This window comes from Bos taurus, unplaced genomic scaffold (genome assembly GCF_002263795.3).
Source record: "Bos taurus isolate L1 Dominette 01449 registration number 42190680 breed Hereford unplaced genomic scaffold, ARS-UCD2.0 Leftover_ScbfJmS_60, whole genome shotgun sequence".
Taxonomy (NCBI): domain Eukaryota; kingdom Metazoa; phylum Chordata; class Mammalia; order Artiodactyla; family Bovidae; genus Bos; species Bos taurus.
Window position 1 is genome coordinate 16,444 of NW_020191900.1, and position 7,723 is coordinate 24,166.

A 7,723-nucleotide genomic window follows, 5' to 3' on the forward strand; every position below is an offset into this window, starting at 1 on the left:
AGCAAACCAGTGTGACTGAGGGATCCAGTCCCAGTGAGTTCCTGGCCAGGCAAAAGGAGGACCTGAACTGGAATTGGAAAACACAGGAATGATTACATTGCATATTTCTTGAAGCAAAAATCCCAATTGTTTCCAATCATTATAATTAAGTTGTCAGCTAACTTCTGGGGATGGCTCTATTTATTCCCAGCATATGGGAGAATTAGATAGTAGATGTTCCTTTTCAGGAGTTAGCTATATGACCTCATCCCATATTTGATAAACATCAGGTAGGAAACCACCAGATCTAGACCCATTTAGCTTCTCATGTGCAGCAAAATAGTCATTAAACCAAGATAATGTATAATCAATGTTGAAAGTCACATTATGTCCATGGTTAATGTCCAAGGTATAAAGTGTTATACCAATCCATCTTAGGATTGCTAGATGTCATCAGATTAAAGAGAGGCATCACATGTGATTGTTGTTGGTGGAGATATTGACAGAGTTAAAGAAAGTCTTTCCCTTGAAATGGAGAAACCCACCGTTGGAAGCCTTCAACTGATGAAGAGGGAGTGCTCCTCAGACCCAGCAATTAGACCGATTGTGGAATGCAGCATAAGAATGAGCCCAGGACAGGAAGGCATTGTCTTGAGGGTCAAACAGCAGACTCAGGACTTTTTGAGTCAGCAGAAGCAGGCCCACATATATTATCAGGCCCATCTGAAAAGTTAAAGGTGAAAGCATAGAGGATAAAGACATAAAATGACATTGTTTAGTTTTGGTCTGGGTGCCACTTTTTAACTTGAGTGTGGTGCACCCAGGAATCAATTCCTGGCACCTTGACAGCTGTGGGAGAAGAAAGAATAAGCTGGTAAGGGCCTTCCCAGAGGAGCTCAAGAGATTGCTCTCCAGATCCCAATGTCTCTATTGGGACCTCAGTGCCTTGCTCAAACTGCAGCTTGTTTGACTCAGAGGCTGGGTCGGGAGTCACCTCCTGGAGTTTCCATAATGCCTCTTGAAAGGGTGAAAGCTGAGTCACATAATTAGTTAATTCTAAGGCTTCGGGGTCTATAACAATGTCTATGCATAAGAAAGGTCTTCCATAGATACATTCAAAGGGGGAAGGTCCTTCCTTTTTAGGGGCAGTCCAAACCCTCATTAAAGCTATGGTAGAACTTCAAGCCAATTGTCCCGAATCTCTTGAGGTAATTTATGCAGATGCCTCAATAATGTCATTAGCCTTTCCTACCTTTCTTGAAGATTGGGGTCTCCAGGAACAGTGGAAGTGATATTCTATTCCTAGAGCTTTTGACACCCCTTGAGTTACAGCAGCTTTAAAGGCAGAGCCATTATTGCTCTGGAGGCTCCACAGCAGCCCAAACCTGGGAATAATTTCATGAATTAAAATTTTTATAATTTCCTTAGCCTGTTCACTACAGCAGGAAAATGCCTCAATCCACCCAGTAAGTGTCTACCCAGACCTGTTAGCAAGAAAATCCATTTGTTTTTGGCATATGAGTAAAATCAATTTCTCAGTCCTCTCCAGGATAGTTTCCACTTCGTTGTAAACCCGTTTTTGCTAACTTTTCAGTCTTTGGGTTATTTTTCTGACAAACCTCATATCTCTTGATAATGTTCTTTAAAGGTTTCATTAGATTTTTACCCTCAAATAGGTGAGAAGCCATCTGGTAAGTGCTCTCAACACCTAAATGAAAACTCTGGGGTAAACCCTTAAGAATTTCCCATTGAGCATTTTCAGGAATTATTAATTGTCCATCTTCAGACTATAACCATCCTCTATCAGTAATTTTGGCTCCTCTTTTCTCATATCTTTCTAATTCTTCTTCATTATATTCTGTTTTTTCCTGTTTAGCAGGACCTTTCCAGACTAGGGGCAATTGTAGGAGAGGGAGTTCGTAAAGCACTGCTTTTCCAGCTTGGGAATCAGCCAACTGATTTCCCTAGGCTATGGCTACATTACTCCTGTCCCTGCTGTGCCCTTTGAAATGTATAACAGCTAATTATTCAGGACAATATAAAGCAGTTAGAAGTCTCTCAACCTCGTTGAAATGTTTAATAGGTTCTCCTGTTGCTGTTTTAAATTGTCTCTCTTTCCATATTGCAGCATGGGCATGTAAAGTCAAATAAGCATACTTAAAATCAGTGTAGATATTTACACACTGCCCTTTGCTTAACTCTAAGGCTTGGGTCAAAGCAACAAGCTCAGCCAATTGGGCACTTGTACCAGGAGGAAGAGACTTTGCCTCTAAAACCTGTTCAGATGTAACCATAGTGTAACCTGCTTTCTGCTTCCCATCCTGAACAAAAGAACTGCCATCTGTAAATATATCCATGCTAGAATTGTCTAATGGGGTATCCATTAAATCTTCCCAAGCTGCATAGTTTAAAGTTAGGAATTGGGAACAATCATGATCGGGTGTTTCATCTTCCTTTTCAGGAAGGAAAGTGGCAGGATTTAAGTTTCCACAAACTGTAAGCTTAGTTATTGGCCCTTCGAACAACAATGACTGATATTTAAGAAGCCAACTGTCTCTCATCCAAATATTAACTTTAGAGTTTAAGATTCCACTCATATCATGAGAAGTCAGTACAGTAAGATTTCGCCCATTAATAAGCTTGAGAGCTTCAGGTGCTAATAAAGCAATTTCAGCAATTACTCTTAGACAATGTGGCCACCCACGTGCCACAATGTTCAATTCTCTGCTTAGGTATCCTATAGGTTGTTGGTGAAGCCCTCGGGGTTGGCCATATTATAGAGCAAAAAAAAAAAAAAAGATGTTTGTCTTTTCCTTCTCCTTGAGAATTCCAGACCCCTCTCTCCTCCTCAGGGACTCTGGACTTCTTATCAACCTACCTAGAAATTGACTCTCAAAATTGTCAAACTGAGTGAAGTAAGTTAGAGAAAGACAAATATCATATGATATTCCTTATATGCTGAAACTAAAAAAGGAAAGATGCAACTGAACCTATTTACAAAACAGATACAGACTCTCACAGAATGAACTAATGGTTACCAAGGGGGAAGAGTGTGGAGGAGGATAGTTAGGGAATTGTGCATTGACGTATACACGCTACTATATTTAAAATGGATAGCCAATAAGGTCCTACTGTATAGCACAGGGATCTCTGCTCAATATTATGTAATAATCTAAATGGGAAAAGAATTTGAAAAAAGAATAGAAACATATATATGTATAACTGAATCTCTTTCCTGTATACCTGAAAATAACAAAACATTGTTAACCAACTATACTCAAGCATAAAGTTACAAGTTTTTAAAAATTATAACATAATTTGTTAATGGATACACAATATAAAGAGAGGTAAATTGTGCTATCAAACATATCAAAAAGGGGATAAAAGGATGGAGCTTTTGTAAGCAAACAATGATAACTGGCTATTAGCATATACTAGACTGTTATGACGGAGAAGGCAATGGCACCCCACTCCAGTACTCTTGCCTGGAGAATCCCATGGATGGAGGAGCCTGGTAGGCTGCAGTCCATGGGGTTGCTAAGAGTCAGACACGACTGAGCGACTTCACTTTCACTTTTCACTTTCGTGCATTGGAGAAGGAAATGGCAGCCCACTCCAGTGTTCTTGCCTGGAGAATCCCATGGACGGGAGAGCCTGGTGGGCTGCCGTCTATGGGGTCGCACAGAGTCGGACATGAATGAAGCGACTTAGCAGCAGCAGCAGCAGACTGTTATCAGAGGCTTTATGTAAACATCATAATAATCACAAAGCAAAAATCTAAAATAAGTTCACAAAATATTTAAAAAGGAGAAAACAGAGCATGCCATCACAGAAAATTACCATTTACAAAAGTAGGCAGAAACAGAGGGGAAAGAAAACAATGGCAAATACTACACAACCAGAAAGCAATCCATAAGATGGTATAAGTAAGTCCCTAAATATAAATAATTACTCTAAATGGGTTGAGTTCACCAACCAAAAGGGACAAAATTGTCCGGATGAATAAAAAAGCAAAACTCAACTATATGGTGCCTATAAGAGACTCGCTTCAGCTTTAAGGACACACATAGGGACACGCATTCCCTTGGTTACTATCATCAAAGGCTTCCCGGGTGAATATTGTTAAAGCTTCTATACAAGGAGTGATATTTTTTATTCCAACTGAAGGAATAAATTTTGTGGCCAAATAATAATACTATTGGAGAACCGATTGAACCCAGCATGCCCACATTAAAGGCAGACTGATAGCAGCTGCTTTCAGGGTACCTGTAGGCAACATTGAGCCTAAAGGAAACCTACTGTACACCTTCCTAACCAACCCGGGGAGATCCAAGGCCAAAACTTTGTTCCATACACCTACTGGATCCAGTTAGGAGCTATCCAATATATTTCCCAGCCAGTGAAAAACACACTTCAGAACCTGAAACATACATACACCCAAAGGCTATCAAACATTAGACAGGATTCATCAGGGGTTTTAATAAATTTACAGATGTGGATCCAACAGCATCATCCTGCCACTTGCAGTATGAAGTCAGGAGGATGCTTTTGAAATTGATGATAATGGCCTGATCCATTCTTTTGGACTGCCACACTTGTATCTACTGGATGCTACACCATGTTGCATTGATCCCTTTGCTTACTGATGAGAATTGGGAGTGTTCTCAGTTTTTCCCATCACCAATGCCACTGTGCATGTGTTTTTATACACTACAAGTACCAGGCAGTGGACTTCCTGGAACAGAGGAAAAAAAAAATGGCTTTGTTATTTTTTTCAACATTTAAGACCTTTGGCTCAAAGCAAGGACTCTGGAGTCATATTGCTTGGTTTCAATTCTGCCAGTGATCTGCACGGGCCAAATGCCCTTGGACCAGTGGCTGAACCTCTCAGAACCTGTTTCCTCACCTGTAAGAGGCTGGTAATCATTGGTACTGTAGTCCTAGGAGTGTCACAAGGAAGCATTACTATTTATGTACAGCACTTAGAAGAGTGCCAGGCCCAGGGTCCCTGCTGTACAAGTTGCTTTTCATGGATTCTGCCAAATTACCTCCCAAATGGATCTCTTGCACCACTGTCACAGGGCTTTTAACCTAACCTCTCCCATTCCCAGAATGGTTAAGCTTTTGGAAGCTTGTCGTCCTAGAGTGTAAAACCCAATTTGTAGTTTTAGTTTACATCTGCAGGATCAGCGGTGGTGAGCATCTTTGTGGGTGTAACTGGACACTGAGACTCTCTCTTCTTTCAATTGCCTCAGAGTGGGGAAAGAACTGAGGAAGTGAGGTCAATCCCAGTCTGTCCCCCAAATCCTCCTGCCAAGAGCGTCTGATGGAGGAGTTGAGGCAGAGATCTTACAGAACAAAAATATTACCCCTTTGCCCTCTGGCCACATAGAGAGAAGTATGCCGGACCACTGATCACTGACTGCGGGATTCCTCTGCCCATTCTCCCATTGGGTCATAAGGCCTGTGGTGGAAGGGAGGCTGGCAAATGTTTTCAGCACATTCTAGGTGCCCAGCGCCTCCATCCTGATGTTTCATCCTCACCTTCCAGGAGACCAGTGCCCTCAGTACCTTCCTGCTTCCCGCTCTACCCACTTTGTACAGAGTCAGGGCTCAGAGCTGTGACTCTAATCGGAAAGGGAATGCAAGACAGCAGGAGGTGGGACAAGAGGCTTGAAAGAGTTACTCGCACCATCACCTTCACTCGCCAACTAGCGGACTGGCTTGTTGGACCTTGGCTTGGCAGCAAACCAGAGAAAGCCCTCGAACCCATTGGTTACGCCTCGAGGGGCGGGGCCAACAAGTCGTACCCTGGTTGGAGGGAACTGGACCAATGACGAGGCTGCAGCACAGGTGTCCCAGGCACGCTGACAGCCTGGCACCACTTGCAGCAGTCTTGTGTGTGGGATACCTATGCTGCTTGACCGCTTGCTCAAGATGCTGCCACCCTCACTTGCCCTGACTGCCACCACCACCACCACTGTAACCTGGTTGATGAATCGTTGCCAGCCCAGGTCCAGGGGCCACCCAGATCATGACATGAGCTCCCCAGATGATGAGGTGTCTTTTTAGGGAGTGGGTTTCTGCCCAGAGAGCAGGGAGCCGATCCCCGCCCCTCAGGCCAGCTCTACAGCCCTGGGGGAACCTGGACCAGGCCCTGAATCGAGGGCACCACAAAGTGATGAGTGTGAGGATGGGGATGGGTACCCAAACCCTGAGGGCTTCAAGTCAGAGCGGGAGGTGCTGGAAGCTAGAGAGCCGGTGCTGTGGGGCCACGAAGGCCAACCTGGCTCCCTGGCCACCGTCAAGGGTGATGGCCCTGCAACTGGCTGACGAGTCTGGTGGCAGCCATCCTGCAGCAGCTGAGTGACCTGGACGTAGTGGGCATCCGCACATACCTGTCCCCAGAAAGCTATGCGATCACTGAAGTGCCCATCTTGTGGTCCGACCTCAAGGGAGGTCCCAGCAATTTATGCGTGGCTGCTGAGAGCTGTGGGGAAGGGGCGCCGGTTGCGGCCTTCCCTCTCCAAGTGGCTGAGCCCAATGTGGGCCGGGCCTGGGGGACCCTAAGAGAGGCACTAAGAGTAGGTTGATCGTGGCTGATCACCAGCGCTCCCCACTCCACGTGGAAGGCCTGTATGGGCTGCTGTCTGACCTCGAGTCTTCTGATGAGTTCAGTGAGGTAGACCTGATGAGGGTGAACATTTATCCCAAAAAAGGAGGCCAGGTCAAGCTCAACAGCCTCGAGGATTCCAAGGACGCACCCAGACATTCGAATGTCCAAGGCAGGGAGAACCCCTTAACATGCCAGGCACTTTCCTGTCCTCGGCTCTGCAAGGATTCACTTCAGTGTGGAAAGGCAGGACAGGCAGGGCAATGGAGATTTGGACATCTCCCCCCCTAAGAAAATGCAGAGCGTGTTCTGGGGGAAGGGGGGTATCCAGCCCACCTACCCGGGAGTACCAGTAGCATCAGCTACTGCAGCTGCTGCTACAGGTAGCCGCCGTGGGCCACTCCTAGGAGGAAGGGGGGCCAGGGAGAAGAAAATCCCTTCGAGGGAGTCTCCCAAACCTGCCCTGGGGAGAACCTTCCCTTTCCTGGAGGCAGCGAATCTTGGCTACTCCCACTGGAACCGCCATCCTTGACCCCCAATCTCCGGGATTCCGCTGCTTGGGAGCTCCAAGAGGTATACCTTGGTCCCTTGCGGAGCCAAAGAGTCCAAGCACACAGCAACTGGAAGAATCTGAGGCCAGGCAAGGCGCGAGAGGCGGTGATGGCAATGGCTGTTGATGGGAGAAGACAAAAACCCCAAATAAAGAGCCAGTCCCAAAGGGCCAAATGAGTACCCAGGCCCCTCCTCACTGCATACTCTTCCCCTCCCACCTTCCCGCAGGACACACTTCTTTACCTGTACTCCCTCTGTCCATCCTTCAAGGGTCGTCGTTGGAGCCCCTCAGTCAGTGGGTCATTAGGAATGCCAGATTGGGGTTAATTTTACAAGGGATCAAATCAATTAAGATAGCACTTTGGGTGTGGCTGAGCTTGTGAAAAGGTTGGTTGTTGAATCACAGCAAATACACCAAGGATTCTTGGCCCCCGGAGGAGAAGAATTCAATCCGGGGCCAGAGACGAGGCTTGATCGCTCAGAGCTTTTGTGTAATAAAAGTTTTATGTAAAAGTATAAGGAGATAGAGAAGCTTCTGACATAGGCAATCAGAAGGGGGGCAGAAAGAGTACCCCCTGC

The 7,723-nt window shown here is 45.6% G+C and overlaps 1 pseudogene; it reads left to right on the plus strand.

The window, feature by feature from the left end:
- The first annotated feature begins 6,051 nt into the window (after positions 1-6,051).
- Positions 6,052-7,321, plus strand: LOC101905184 (uncharacterized protein CXorf49 homolog; annotated as a pseudogene).
- The last annotated feature ends 402 nt before the right edge of the window (positions 7,322-7,723 follow it).